This window comes from Podarcis liolepis, assembly GCF_965112155.1.
Source record: "Podarcis liolepis genome assembly, chromosome: 6".
Classification (NCBI taxonomy): domain Eukaryota; kingdom Metazoa; phylum Chordata; class Lepidosauria; order Squamata; family Lacertidae; genus Podarcis; species Podarcis liolepis.
In genome coordinates, this window is record NC_139559.1 from 18,900,017 (window position 1) to 18,916,298 (window position 16,282).

General features: G+C 41.5%; 1 protein-coding gene across 16 annotated transcripts in view; it reads left to right on the top strand.

Annotated features, from left to right (window-relative positions):
- Nucleotides 1–16,282, top strand: part of ADNP (activity dependent neuroprotector homeobox) — a 44,196-nt gene that overhangs the window by 14,645 nt on the left and 13,269 nt on the right. The window contains exon 1 of one of the 16 annotated variants that reach the window (XM_083507925.1): nucleotides 14,542–16,241. The exons of 13 other annotated variants lie outside the window; for them this stretch is intronic. The gene's annotated coding sequence lies outside the window, so the exon portion shown is untranslated. Of the gene's footprint in view, nucleotides 1–14,541; nucleotides 16,242–16,282 lie in introns of those variants that run through there. 2 more of the 16 variants (XM_083507924.1, XM_083507932.1) reach the window with 2 other exon arrangements.

Below are 16,282 nucleotides of genomic sequence, written 5' to 3' on the forward strand. Positions count from 1 at the left end.
TAACTCCTGTCATAGTGACATAGTCCCATTCAGTATTGTTTAACAATCCTTAAGGTTCCTTAGTTTTCAAGAAACCTTGGTTTGAAATCTAGGCTGGTTCCACATATGTTGTTACTACCCTGAAATTGACAATGTACGTAGAAAGTGATATGACTGGCTGAAGCAGATTTGAAAACCCATTTAGCAGCATAGTAAAATTTGAGTCACCTTTATAAATAAGCAGTGTTTGAAGCCCAGATGGTTGAGTGTCTCTGAATGAAGTTGCTCTTAAAGAAGTTGCCAAGTTAATGCATTTTAAACAGAGACGTAATTGCACCTGTTCGAAAGCTTAATTGAAATGTTTCCTAGTTTGAGTTCCATATTTATGAACGAATATAAATACCTTTGCTTTCTTTTAAACTAAAGAATTCATTTTTGCATCTTCATTCACACAGATATTATATTCCTTGTAATTAATCATTTCTCCAGAATACTATTGGCACCAATTCATTGGGGACGTTTTCAAGATGGAATTTGCAACAAACTTTACAACAAACAACGAAGTTAGAAGGAAGCAATGTAACAAAAGTATTCTTTTAGGCTATAGGCAAATAAATGGCCTTTTTCTCAAATGACTCCTACTGCTGCATATTCTAGAGCAGGGCATAGAATATTTATCTGTAATGACTTCTGGCGAGATACTGTTTTGCTTTTGTAGACTTTGGAAACTACAGTGGTACCTCGGGTTAAGAACTTAATTCATTCTGGAGGTCCGTTCTTAACCTGAAACTGTTCTTAACCTGAGGTACCACTTTAGCTAATGGGGCCTCCCGCTGCCGCCGCGTGATTTCTGTTCTCATCCTGAAGCAAAGTTCTTAACCCGAGGTACTATTTCTGGGTTAGTGGAGTCTGTAACCTGAAGCCGCTGTATTTTGTAGCACCCAAGCCACACAGTAATTAAATAGGGATTAAGTGTGTGGTAACTCAAGAAGAGGCTTGGAGAATCATAGAATCATAGAGTTGGAAGAGACCACAAGGGCCATCGAGTCCAACCCCCTGCCAAGGGGTCTCTTAACCTCCCTTTTTGTCAGCTGTTGCCCACTGATCTGCAGCAGCACTGGTATCTTATGGTTGTGGTCCTATTGAGTCCCAATATTTCTTCATAATTGGGGCTTGTAAACAAACATTTACCTGTGAGAGTTTATTTCCTGAAATGTAATCCTATGCTGTTACAGGAATGTGTACATGAACAGCTAATGTAGTTCCTTGCCATGAGTTTGTTGTCCTGGGCAACAGTAACAGGTGAATGAACTATAACATTAGCTCTTATCTTTGCATTTGTTCTTGTACATGTTCCTGGAACTGTGGGAAAGCAACTGCAGTAAGTAAGTGTGAATTGAATCCTGGTGGACTGCTTAAAATGGTATGACTAAAGGAAATAAAATGCAAGTAGGACTTGAGGCTGTTTCCTCTTCCTGCACCCCCAAGATTATTGTTAGTGTCATGAGTCCCGTGGTGGTGCTGGGCTCAGGAGTGGAGGACGGCATTGGAGTGGGTGCTGAAACCAGGGAACAGAGGTTGGAGAAGGCCGGTGCTTAGCCTCTCCCAGGACTCCTATCTACCCTCTTCCTTCCTGGAAAGAGGAGCACAGCAATGGGAGGGCATTAGCCCACCGCTAAGGGTGGAGGAACCAGTATCAAGGGGACAGTACAGCCTGGTTGCCCTGCACCCAGAATTGCTCCTGTTACTGGGAACAGACACATCTTCCCAAATGCAGTGCTCCTCTGACTAGGCTTACCTAAACTATTATAATCTGAATTGGGGCAACTGGAAAACTATCTGGTACTAGATCACTAAACATCTACTAAAGTGTCACATTATGCAGTATGAAGAATAATTCTCTCTTGTCTATCCTGAAACTGATAGAAGATTCATGGTAGGCAACAGATCATTCTTGTTCCTACTGCATAATTTGACAATGGCCACATCCCAGGAAATGGTTTCAGCTGGCTGGCTAAGCCAGTTGAGGGTAGGTGATGGGTCTCAAACCCTCAGTGAGTCAGGGACGTGCCCTTCATGCAAAGACAGGTTCTGACAAATTGAGAAGACAAGACCAATAGTGGGCCAAATGGTGAAGAAGGTGGTTTCAGCATGTGTTATAGAAGGAAGTGAGGGGCAGATGGGGCTTGTCAGCCTGGTAAGGTAGCCCATCTAGGAGAAGAAAAACCTCCACTGCCCTGTTGGCTATACTCATTTGTGAGAAAGGCATCAGGAGTAAACACCGAAAAACAATCCTGGCAGGCTGTGTGATTCTTCATTGGTTTGACTTCACCCCAGAAGCACACTCCTTGTGTCTTGAGACAGACAGATGCCAACAACAGGTACCAGTTTCCCCAGTTGAGATTATAGTAGTTCAGGTAAGACAAGCTGAATAAGTGAATAAGGATGGGAAACACACTGTCATATATAATAAGAAAGTTGGGTAGGGTACTGAAGGATAAACAAAGGACAGGCTGAACATATGCCACCAAACTCTTGCTAATTAATAGTCAGAAAACTGAACAAAAGCAGCTGCTTTTGACATTTTGCTACCCATCCCTGTGAGCACTCTGATTAGAAAGGGTTGGGTGAAATTCTAGCCTTTGATTGGAAGCTGGAGTAGCCATTGAGTAAACTGTAGGTCACCTCCCTGGCAATTTCCTTATGTGGTAGTGCTTGCCTTTTTTGCAAGCCTTTGGCTTTCTCAGAGAGCATTTTGAGCTCCAGATTGGTTCAGAATAACTCACTTCAGACCAGGTCTGAATCACTGCGAATTGGCTCAATTAGGTTCAGAATTTGAGATTCATCCAAAGTGGTCTCGCAGTCCCAGTTACAATGTCCCATTTGAGAAAATGTGGCTATTCTTGAAGAGTGAACCTCATTTTCTGTCCTGGTGTTTGTCTTTTAGTTTGTAGCTGTAATGTTGATTGAAACACATATTTATTAAATTGGAATAAACTGGAAAAGTTTATATTATAAAATGCAAGCTATGTGTCTGGTTTACTGTTTAATAAGTTGATTTCCAGAGGGGTACCTCCGATAGATGAGGTTTGTCTGCTTCTTTTAAGATGTGGTGAAGTGCAGCACAGTGACAGGCTCTGCTTTACTAAAACAATTTTAGGTATCAATCTGTAATGCTATAATATGGCTATATTTAGGATTTAGAGCATTCTGGCCTTATTTATGCAGTTATGCTGTTCAGATGTTTCTGGATCCGCCTTTTGATGATACCAACTATTATGTATAAACTGATTTTAAACCTAGTTAAGAACTGAACTGCTTTTTATGTTGCTTTTCCATGGGAGGTTATTACAACATTTGTTTCCAGATAAACACAGGAAGTAGTGGAAGGAAAGCACTTGCTGTGATAAACTGTTCTTAACCAGCCAGCACAGTCTGCAATTCAGTGTTTCATGTTCTGACACCCACAGTCTAGTAGTTGTCTGTCGGCAGGAGCCGCAGACGGTTTCCCCCTAAGAAATTCAGTCCAATTAATAGTATTAGATTAAAGCTGCATACTTTCTAGTGCTTGTTTTGTTGTGTCAGTTCATTATTGCTTCTCTCTTAACAACTGTTTGTGGTTTCCTGTATCATAATGAACGTGGGAGGACAATGCCACTACCTTATCTACATTAGCTTGGTCTAAATGTTGGGATGAAAAATTCCTGCCAATTTTATGGTGCAGAGAAAATCAAAGGGGAAGTGGGATCAAGAAAGTAGAGACAAAGTCCCCCTGTTTTGTAATACTGAAATGTGGGGTCACTCATTGAAACGGATAGAAGGTTTAGGATACACAAGAGATAATTCTTCACACTGCATAATTTGACAGTATAGTTGATTTGTAGCCATCTGATAGCAGATAGTTTCCCAGTTGTCTCCGTCATGACTATAATAGTTGAAAAGTCCCTAGTCAGGCTGTTCTGACCTTATAGTCTCTGCTGTAGTTTTGAAGGTGAAATTATCCTGAGGAAGTCTTGCACTGAAGAAGTGAAATTCTCTAACCTCAGGGTGCATTTGTTTTGAATGCAAATTTGTCCTTTTAAAACAGCTATGTGCACATTGCAGCTTGGGTATGTTGCTTGAGTCACCTATGTACTTCAGTCTCTGAGGTCCAGTAATGAAATGTATTTATTTAGGGTTTTTTATACTGCTTTTGAAGCTTGTTTACACAATAAATGACAGCTTAAAACTATGTTGCAGTAAAGTTGTTTCAGAGTCTCCTCAAGGGATGGGCTTTCACATGCAGATCTTTCAGACTCACCAGATTGTCTACACAGATTCTGGCTGTTTTGGATAGCAATCCTCTCAAGAAATACCCAATCCTACCCCCAAGTCAAATTTTGAGACAGATCAGACAATTTGCAAGGGATTTCTCCTGCCACGCAGCTCTTTCTTCAGGTGGAAGAAACCTGTCACATTCTCCACACCCCAAAAAGATTGAAAAATGGGAAAAAATGATTATGAAATAATTTCTTTTAAAATGGACAAAAAAATTAAGACTAAGTTTTCAAATACTTACTGCACCAAAATGTTTTCTAAAACTGTAACAGGAAGTCTTGTGTAAAATGATGTACAGTATCAGATTATTGCAATTTCTATCTATACAGTGAGGACAAATTGGTCCTGAAAAGCAAAGAAGCATTTCTGCCTCTTGGAAGGCACTGCTATTGTCAGAAGAGAAGGAAGAAAGATTTAGTTTCTTCTTTGCTTGCGAACTTTCTCTTGTTGACATAGTTGGTGGATTTGCTTCTGTCCTCTTCGCTATGCATTGAAGGATTGAGAATGAGAGAAAGTACAGAACTACATAATTTTGTTTCCGTATACGTCACGCTGCTGCAAATATGTTGGACCCAGGATTCAAAGGCAGAAATGTAAGTGACGATAACATTGCTTCTGCATTTGACTGGACTACAAAACACACAGCACACTTAGGGCTTGATTTTGGGACGGTACTTTCAGATGTTGCAGAGTACAGAACATCTCCAGGTATTTGGCCAAGAAATGTAGTTTGGGATTCTGCCAAGCATATCACTCTTGCAGCATGGTGGCAAAGCCTTTGTACAACACAGCCCCTGGTACCTCTTGCTTCTGCAGCAGGCGAAAGATGCGGGTGTGGAAATACACCAAATCAAGAAATAAACTGATGCAAACAGTAGAGGTCTGGTTCAATCTAGGGATTTTTAGAAGTCCATTGTAAATATGTTGATGAATATGAAGAAACAGAAACAGATAGTGATAGCTTTGAAAAGAGCCTGATTACATTTCATGTAATGTTCATTGAGTTTTCTTCCACCTTCCTTCCTTTTCTCACCTCTTTTTATGTCTGCTTGACACTCTGGAGGAATGGAGAAGACACAATAGTTTTCAGAATAAGTAATAATTTGTTTTACTATACGCAACTGATGGGATTGAGAATTAGGAAAAATCTATTTTGCTTATGGGATGTGGGTGGCGCTGTGGGTTAAACTACAGAGCCTAGGACTTGCCAATCAGAAGGTCGGCGGTTTGAATCCCTGCGATGGGGTGAGATCCCGTTGCTCAGTCCCTGCTCCTGCCAACCTAACAGTTTGAAAGCACATCAAAGTGCAAGTAGATAAATAGGTACAGCTCTGGCGGGAAGGTAAATGGCGTTTCCGTGTGCTGCTCTGGCTTGCCAGAAGCGGCTTAGTCATGCTGACCACATAACCCGGAAGCTGTACGCCGGCTCCCTCGGCCAAGAAAGCGAGATGAGCGCCACAACCCCAGAGTTGGCCACGACTGGACCTAATGGTCAGGGGTCCCTTTACCTTTACCTTTATTTTGCTTATGCAAAGGAGTTTTATGTTATAAATATGTGCTCCTGAAATGAAGTTGAATGAATTTGGTTTCCCGTTCTTTTATATTTGGCTTGCTGTGGCAATTTCTGAAATACCTTAATTGAGCACTTAAAGATTGCTCCTTTAACAGTTTGTAATCTTTCAGGTATAATATGAAACGTTTATAAAAAGAAAAAGTAATCCATATAGGGCCTTAACAACTTTGCTAAGCACTGCCATGCAACTTGTATATTTAGGCTGGTTCGTAAGTGATATAATGAAACTACACTTTGATTTAAGATTTACAAGCTCACCCAGTCCAACTGACCATTGAACAGTTTTGGCTGTGGCTGGCTTTAGAGCAGCTCCTACCTAAGTAGGCAATAGTTGTTAGTGTCTACATAAGGTCAGGGATATAAAGACAAGAAACAAGCAAGACTTACTCCCAAGTGTATTTAGGATTTCATCCTCAAAGTTATGTACAGAATCAAATTACAAACAATATAAAACATTCAGAGACAAAAACACATAGTGAAAAAAGCAAAAACAGCATTAATTCCCACATGTTCATAGTTTCATCTGGTTTGGTAAGAACGCATGAAAACTGGGAGTTTGTTGATTCTTTATTTATGTATTATCATTGTAAAACTTCTATACCAGTGTATGCACTTTAAGTAGTGATCAGGTCCACACACCCCATATGGAATTGGTTGATTGGTTGGTTGATTGATTGATTGAAACCTGAATTACAAAATTGAGAAACAAAATTAGTGACAGAGACCATGCATTTGGCACCAGTAAACCTCTTGTGAGAGGCTGTTCATAACTTTGGTGCCACCACCAGAGAAGGCCCTAGTTGCCAGCCACCGCACTTCATTTGGGAGAGGCCCTCAGAGCAGCATGTCTGACTAAGATCTTAAGGATTGGGTAGGTATATTTGGGAAAAGGATGATATTTCAAGCAGCCTGGCTGTTAGGCATTACAGCCTTTGGCTCCCCAGATGTTAGATTACCACTGGCATCATTCCTGGCTCTTGAATACATTGGCTAGAGTTGATGGGAGCTGGAGTTCCATAACATCTAGAAGACCACAGATTCCTCACCCCTGTGTTAAGGGCTTTGAAGGTTAAAACCAGTTCTTTAAAACGGTGCCCACAAACTGACTACAAGACATTGCAGCTGGCAAAGCAAAGGGAAAATCTACTGTCTTGTGACTTTGAGCAAGTTCCTCAGTTTTGATTTCCCCTTTTGTAAATGAAAGACCTCTATACAGGAATAAATATAAGTGGAAATCTGCAAACTCTTGTATATTTGTGTGTTTACATGCTTGTTCCCGGCTATACGGACCTAGATTTGAAACAATAAAACTGCTAGCACATTTGCAAAGCTAAGCAGAGACTGGTATGGTTTCAAATTAGATGGAGGTCTGTTTGTTAGAGATTACTGCATTGCCCGGGGGGGTGGACTAGATGACCCTTGGAGGTACCTCCTCAACTCTACAATTCTGTGATTCTAGGAAGGTACTAATTTCCACTCGTTGCTTCAACGTTTTCAAAATAATTGTCTCCCTGACCTCTCTTAAAGACAGTATGTGGAATCCAGTTGGTGCCCTTGTACGCATGGAAGGGCTTTTGGTTCAGTGGAGGCATCTATTAATGGAATATGTCAGGGCGCCTTCTGCCAAGTTTCCCTTGCCTGTGACTCCGCAGTGCCGCCGCCCTGCAAATCAGCACCACAGAGTTGGGGGGAGCCATCCAGAACATGTTGGGAGGTGGTATGGAGAGCAGCAGGGGAATGGGCGAAATCAGCAGAAATCTCCTGTGCTCTCCTGTTAGCTGGATCACCTCTGCTGGATCAAAAGCCTTTCTGTGAATGCAAGATTACAGATTGGATTCCTCCCAGTGGGAACTAATTGGACCTGGATGGTGCCAGAACAACATTTTAAATAGGAATTGAATTGAAACTTAGGTGGTTTTTGAGAAATCATTTAGTATATGGCCTTGTAGCTGTTATAACTACCTGTCTTAAAAACAGCTCCATTTTCCCTTGGCATTGTGTGATGATTGTGTTTTAAAGCTTTTCTGACCAGGAATGTTCCATGACAGACAAGTAGCTGAACCAAGCCATTACCCAAGATGCTTCATTTCAATCCGATGAAGCTAGAATTCTCAGAACTATTTCAGACAATGCAGCCTACCTACCCGAGGCTACTATTTTGTTGAAGTGATCTGGTTTTTTTAAAGTGCAATTTTTTTTAAAAAAAAGTTTTTCCTTCTGTTGTTTTTTTAAAAAAATATTAATTATAATAAGGTCCCGGGATGGGTTACAACAATTAAAAATACAGTTTAAAGTGGTTTAAAAACATGCAATTAAACAATTGCAAAAAAGTAGGGTTAGTTTTGAAAATAAACATCTCAGGTGTCAAAAGCCAGGGTTAAAGAGGAGCATCTTCAGCATTGCCAGACACTCCTCTGGGGGAAGGAGTCCTCCAGTTTTGAGGCTGCCACAGAGAATGCTCTCTTTAGGGCTACCACCATCTTGAGGGTGCCAGAACCACCACTGCCATTTTTAGTACCTGAGATGGTCTGTAAAGAAGGAGGCTACTTTTAATGAGCCATCTCATTTAGATCTATGGAGACATCCTTGCTACAACCCATTATCTGAAGTTGTCTTGAAAATACACATAAGATCATGTCTAACTGCAAAAATAATGTTGAAACGTATAAATTAATGGTGGTTGATGTGGTGAACATTGCCAGTTCAAGAAACATTCGAATCTGCCTTGTATTTTTAAGACCATTGATCCATCTAGCCCAGTATTTCCTTGCTCTGATTGACTGTAGTTCTCTTTGTTTTTCCCCAGTCACTGCTACCTGAAATTCTTTAAGAGGAGATGCTAGAGTTATCTGCCCAGCACTAGCCATAACCTAGAATAGATGGCTTGAAGAAAGACTGGCACTTCTTTTCAGTACAGAGATAATGAATGATCTGCTGATAGATCTAGCCCAGAATTCTCTGCTCTGACTGGTAGCATCTCTCCAAGATCCTAACCAAAGACCAAAGTCAGTAGAGCATGAGACTCTTAATCTCAGGGTTGTGGGTTAAGCCCCACATTGGGCAAAAGATTCCTGCATTGCAGGGGGTTGGACTAGATTACTGTTGCGGGCCCTTCCAACTCTGCAATTCTTTGATTATGCTCATGGTGGTATCAGGACTCAGCTATGCAACTCAGGGTTGTGGCCCCTTCCAGCTGCACAATCCTATGATTCTTAGCTTTGCTTACCTGAGATCCTGTGTGCCGAATGTGCTGTTAGAGAGTTTTCACACAAATTTGACTAAAGTTTAATACTGTAAATTTGTGTAGCTCTTTCAGTAGTATTAGCTAGAAAATAGGAAATTGAATGGTTTTTTATGGAACAATGGTGACTACAATTATATTATTTCTACCACTTGAGTTTATCACTCTGGGAATTTTGATGGCCTCCCGTTCCCAAACCTTAATATTTCTCAGCATTAGCAGATACTGACCCTCAATATTTTTTCCTCATTGGGTATTTTTAAGAGACTATTCAGTCCTCAGATGAGGTAGGTAGGCTGCTTAGACTTTTCCATACACCTCTTCAGATGAATCAGTTTCTCCTTGGGTAAGGTGTGTATTGTTTCAAACATTCTCTTTGAATTAATGAGAAAAGAAATTGCATTAGAAAATTATCACAGAGGAGAGAAGATTTCATTGAAATTCTTTGGGCGGTGGGTGTAGGGATTTTGTTAAACTTGCCTGTTATCTGAGTTGGCCAAAGGGTGTTAGTGTCATTCTACAAAACATCTTTCTAGTACACTAGTACCTCCGGTTAAGTACTTAATTCGTTCCGGAGGTCCGTTCTTAACCGGAAACTGTTCTTGATCTGAAGCACCACTTTAGCTAATGGGGCCTCCTGCTGCTGCTGCGCCGCTGGAGCACGATTTCTGTTCTCACCCTGAAGCAAAGTTCTTAACCTGAAGCATATGTAACCCGAGGTACCACTGTAGTCTGCACTCTGCAGCCCTCCTGTGTCCTGGCACTTTAATTAAAGGTTAGGGGAAGACTGTCTCCTGCCATGAATTTTTTTCAGATCAGGAAGCATGGACAGCCAGCAAGGCTGTGGAGTTTTGGAGAAATTTATACAGTGGGGAAGTGGGACCACTTACCACTCTTGCCACCTTGTAACGATAAGGTAAGCTCAAAATCCTACATGGTCCTCTTTCACAAAGGAAGAACAGTTTTGGGAAATTGGAGGTGAGATTTCAGCGCAGCACTTGTTTCTGGGCCTTCTTCACTAGCTGATGGTAACATCCTCATTTTGCCCGGGTGTCCTCTGAGAATGTCACACACAGCCATGTTTGTTGGCAGACCAATGTTTCATTCTGATTCACTATCGGCAGCATTAATGGTTCTTCTATCAGAAGTCATAAGGTACAGGAACTGTAGCAGAAGAGGAACTTGCAGGAATAGGAAGGCTCTGGGAACTCATTGCCTTCAGCAGCTACAAAGAAGTATGTGACTAGTTGTTTATGGGTCTAAAGGTTGGTTCTTTTTCAAATGGGTCCTGGAGAAGATGCAGAAATCAGCAGTCTAGGGTGATAAATACTGATATTTGATCTCTTAGAGAGAATTATTGGAAAAATAGTAGTCTCTGATCCCTGACCAAAAGCCTAACATACTTTGCACATGAGCTGCTTTAGTCAAATGGACTTCCTCTTGTTTTAGTTCCATGTGAAGCTACTTATGATGCTTAAATGTTGCCTTGCTGGATTAGATCAAAGGTCCACTTAGGCCAGCTCACTGACTCCAACCTTTTAAGTATCTGAGTTCTAATATTTTGAGGTGCTAGAAGTCATTTCTATACTACAGGGTTCCCAAACTTAAATATCTAGCTGCTCCCATCATCCCTTGCTAGCAGGACCAGTGGTCCAGGATGGTGGGAATTATAGTCCGAAAACAGCTGGAGACCCAGGTTTGGGAAGGCCTGCTATACTCCACATAGTTCTGTCAGTCTTAATATGCAACCCATAATCATTCCCTCTTTTCCACTTCTAGCACTAGCCTTAAAATATTACTGACCCAAGAAATAGAGGATAGTTTCACTGTCCCATTTTCTGTCCCTCATTTTAAGGGCAAAAGCATTCTCCACTGGAATTAGGAAATGCACGGGCATCAAAAGGAAAACCTTATAGTCTCTTTATTGTAAACTTTCCCTCTTCATGATTCTTTTAGTCTCTCCCCCCCCCCCCACTTTGTCCCTTCTCCACTCTGGTACTTGAGATACAGCAACATGATACTACAAATATGGGCATGATGGGCACATAACACCATTATGATGGTAGTTTTCTTTTAAATTCTTCCCCTTATCCCCCCCCCAATTTTTACTACCAAAGCTCATTAACGAGATACCTAATGAGCTTTGTATTATAACCTCCATATTTTCCCCGATGTGGCTGTAGCCTCTTTTAAATCCTCTTCAGAATATTTGTATTTAGGATATTTGTCTCTCTCAACATCACTTAGACCAGGGATTTCCAGCTCAGTAAGCTCCGGGTTGCAGGCCTTTGTGTGTTTTTGCTGGGGGTGGGGTTTGAAATAATAATAATAATAATTATAATAATAATAATAATAATAATAATAATAATATAACAACAACAGGCACTTCCTATTATGATGGGAGAGATGCATGTTTGGTTGTATAAATGTGAACATAAAAAAGAGCCTGTGGGATCAGGTCAATGATCTATCTAGTCATTGTGGGAAACCCGCAAGCAGGATTTGAGCCCAAGAGCCCTCTCCCCTCCTGTGGTGAAGTGTGTGTGTGAGAGAGATACTTGTGTGTCTGTGGTGTGTATGTATACAGTTAGCGTGTGTGAGGAGGAGTGGGTTAGCCACCTTGTGCACTTTTTTCCTCCTGGGGAATTCACCCTGATATTAAACAGCAATGGACAGCATCAGGGTGTGGCTCTGGGTGTAATCAATATTGTGTGATTGCCACAGTCAGGATGAGCAGGACACTGATGACTTCTCACAGGAAGCATAAGGTGGGGCAGCAGCAGCAGTGACTGCACTCTCTCTAGTTTTCTGTTACGTTAACCCCATCCCCAGCAGTCACAGCGCTGCCTTCCAATTCAAAATGTACCTGCTGATCCCAAAAGATTGGCGACCTGGTAAGCCTGTCCGATTGTTGCTCAGTTCTCCCTTCCCTGCTAATCCCTTTCTTCATCATGCTTACATTACCTGGAGTTCAGTTCCAGGCTTGGTAACAATTATTGAGGGCATTTCTTCTTGACCAGCCAGTTTGTTTTACCTTGAAGGCTGCATCAAAGTGTATTAAATAAATATTTGAGAAGAATTGGGAGTCTAATAATTTTGCTGTTGGTTCAATTCTTCAAGAGCATTTGCAAAGCAAGATTAGAATTCTAAGCAGAGAATGCATTGTATTATTTTCAGAGAAGAGTTGATTTCAGGCAGTCACGGTAGCATAAGATTCTTCAGTCATATGGAAAAAGATTTTGGGTTCTAGATTGGAATTGTAACATAACCTGTAGTGAAGAAATCTGCATAGGACGAACAGTTATTTTATTTTATTTTAGTTGCTTCAAGGCTAAGCTGGGTCCATTATGGTTTCAAGTTGGATTGGGGACCACATGTTGAGATTCCTGCATTGCAGGGTGTTTACTAGATGACTGTAGGGGTCTCTTCTGTGATTCTATTATTGCTTTTGTAACTCATCTTTTCCAGTTGCACTTTGTGAATATAGGTCATTTTTAACCAATCAAATTCAGTGAAACCAACCACCTTCTTCACAAGTGAACTTGTATCATTATTAGCAAAATGCTCCGTGAAGGTAAAGATGCTTCTCTCTCCAGTTGTGCTGGGATGAAAATCACAGTACAGTCGTACCTCGAGTTACAGACTCCGCTAACCCAGAAATAGTACCTCAGGTTAAGAACTTTGCTTCAGGATGAGAACAGAAATCATGCTCTGGCGGTGCGGCGGCAGTGGGAGGCCCCATTAGCTAAAGTGGTGCTTCAGGTTAAGAACAGTTTCAGGTTAAGAACAGACCTCCGGAACGAATTAAGTACTTAAGCTGAGGTACCACTGTACTCACAACCAGAATGAGACGTGAACTAAAATCCTAAATCCGCTGAATGCTATGAAGTGACCTTATGCCCTCATAACTTTTTGTGAGCACAAAAATAAAGCAGCTCCTTTTTTCACTGACTCCAGCATCTTAAGGTGGTGGTTGGGTTTTTTTTTAAAGCATTTGGCCTTTGTTAATCAGATCACTATGAATGTGGTTGCTCACTTCTTATCCAGATGGTCAGTGTGTTTGAATTACAGACACATCAAGAACATTAATACATTCTCACACAAATGAGATGTTCATGTGCAAGTGTATAATCTTTTAATTGCGGTAGAATTATAATAAGGTAGAGCTGATACTTATACTGTGAATGGGAAACACTTTTGTATTCCATGGGAACCTGCTTCATTAGGCAATTGGTTGCACAATATTTTTCCCAGAATGGCCATGTAATGACAGCTTTTTCCGGGGGGGGGGGGGGGTTAGTCCTTCAGTTTTGCAGGATAGAATCCCAAACAAAAATTTAAAAATCCGAAAACGAGGGTTGGGGGAGAGAAAGTTACTACAATTTTGCTGATAAGTACAAAATCTACCAGACAACTAAACATTTACTGGAGTGTTCAGAAGCTCAGATAGTCAGAATTCTTCCGTCAAGTGTGGATTTTGTGCTTCACAAAATCCTAAGCTACCTTATTTAGTGTGGTCTCGTTCTGTATGTCTGTTTCTGCCCTGGCCAAAGATGCTCTTGGAAGTGACCTGTTTTGTATGAAGATGCCCTAAATACTGGTCATTCATTAGTGTTGTTGCGTTAGGTGAAAACACTTGAGGGAGGTGGAGCAGAGGCAGCGAGGAGTGTGACTCACTGAGAGCTTCAAAGGGCAGATGAAGAGGACTGCAGTTGATCCCGGGGCTTGAGATCTCCCCACCCCTGCTCTACAAAGACCAGTAGCTACAAGTGGTTTAAAAACAAAGTTCACCAGAACTTGCTAGTGTTTAAACAATGCACTTTGCTGAGTTGTCTGTAAGTGACTGTGGAGGCCAATTCTGGATCCACACATCCTTCCACAGTGGGAGCATTGGTTTCCGGGCGGGAGTTGATCACGGTGTGGATTTGCCAAGCGTGCCTTCCTCTTAGCACGTTTCTCCCTTGCGTAGTGTTTATACTACATTTTTTTAGATTTGCCTTGAGACAGTCTTTAAACCTCTTTTGTTGACCACCAGCATTGCGCTTTCCATTTTTAAGTTCGGAATAGAGTAGTTGCTTTGGAAGACGATCATCTGGAAAGCAGGGGGCATCTTAACAGGAGTGGGCATACATCTGCCTAGCAGGTGGTTCTAGCTTGAGGCAAGCTGCTTTTCAAAATAAGCACTTCTTCATAATTTGAATGAACCAGATTCTGCAGGTGCATTGTGGGAGGTCTTAATGTTTGCAACCTAGTATAAAATATCTCCTACATGCCCCAGGCAAAACCTTCAATCCTGCCAGCTATAAGAATGAGATTACAAGGGCAGCACAGAGGTGGCTTGTTCGCAAACACACGCAAGCACATACATAATGGACAGCCCTTTGGCTTTTAAAAATCAAAATTGATCCTCATCAATTGTACTAAAATAGGGGTGGGCAATTTCCTTGTCCCCAAAGACTTCATGCCGTGGTGGGCTATGGGCCACATGGCTGTAGTAGGCATGGCCTGGGCTCCCCCCATCCACTTACTCCCCAGCTTAGTCTCTCGTACTTATCCTTCCCCCAGTGTCTTAGTGTGGAGGGAGGGAGAGGTTTAAGCCTTCTCTCCTGGAGCACTGAGATCCAATAACATCTTCCTACCTGCCGCAAGCTGCTGGGAATATTGCATCTGGGCAGTGAGAAAAGGAGGGCACATATGTTGGGAATTCAGGGAGCAAGCCATTGTGTGCATCTTGCACATCCTGGATTATTTGCACTCTTTGAATATAGTGGGTGGAATTCAATGTCACGCTCCTCTAACCATTCTCTCTGCACTGAGCTGGGAGTTCTTGCCCCCCTGAGCAAATTTTGGAGGGTGTGTTGGGGGAAGAGGGGAGGGGGCAGCCCAGTTGTACAAGTGGAAGTCCTTGAGCAGTGCTTCCACTGATAGGGCTGGTTGGGTGAATTCCACCCAGAATGTTTGTTGGGAGACTAGTTCATGGGTGACACAGGCATATGAACAATAGGGATGAACTGTATAATATATTGCAAGTCAGGTACACTAAGAGGGTTGGCTGGTTTGTTGCATGGTAGAAACAAAATATATTTGTTTCTCCACTTAATATGAACCAAAAGATAGATTTGCGTTCTGCTCTTTCAACTTTTGAATGTTTATTGGGCTTGTGTGTTAATTCTGAAGCTTCTGTTAGCAATTGGGAGGGCAAACAATCCCAATTTTGATAATAGAATATACATTTTTATTCTCCTGAGGATACAAATTTTCTAGAATTGGTTTTTGCTTCAATTGTAATTGTATGCACAACCCTAAGTACAAACAGTAGGTTGTAAATCGCCATCCTCCAGCTACTGTCATAATTATGGTAAGTGGTGATCTCTTAACACAGAAAGTCTATTGTGTGTGCTTATTCATACCTGATATTGATCAAATACCTTCTCAATTTCCTTATAATTGCATTAAGACATAAGGTCCACTAAGGAGCAGTTTAATGTTCTTAACCCGAAACCGTTCTTAACCTGAGGTGCACTTTCACTAATGGGGCCTTCCACTGCCACCGACACGCAATTTCCGTTCTCATCCTGGGGCAAAGTTTGTAACCCGAGGCACTACTTCCGGGTTAGCGGAGTTTGTAACCCGAGGTACCACTGTACATTCTTCAAATGCATCATTCTATGGGCTCATAGAAGGATATTTTAACAACTTTAGCAGTTGTCATATGCTTGGGACAGCTGATGCATTTATTTATTTTCTATCCTGCCCTTCCTTAGAAAGGAGCCCAGGGTAACAAACAAAAGAGCAGAAAAACCCACAAAACATTTTAATAAGAATCACATCTCCTCACCGCTAGATAACTTCAAGAGTTCCAGGCACAATATATTTCAGCAGCCAAATGCTAGGGTACAATTGCAAGAATGTTAAAAACTCTGCCCAAAGTGGGAATTAAGATTAAGCCACTGCTTTAAGTTGTAAGTATTGCTCGGATACAGATGGAAGCAGTTGAAATTCAGATTTAAGGTTCTGATGGAGTTTGAAAAAGCCAAGTTGTTGATTAGTTATGAGAATGCTGTATGGGTTATGGGAGTGGAGTGGGATGTGTACATAGGAGTGAGTACTGCTGCAATTGTGTGTGTGTGTGTGTGTGTGTGTGTGTGTGTGTGTGTGTGTGTTGTACTATT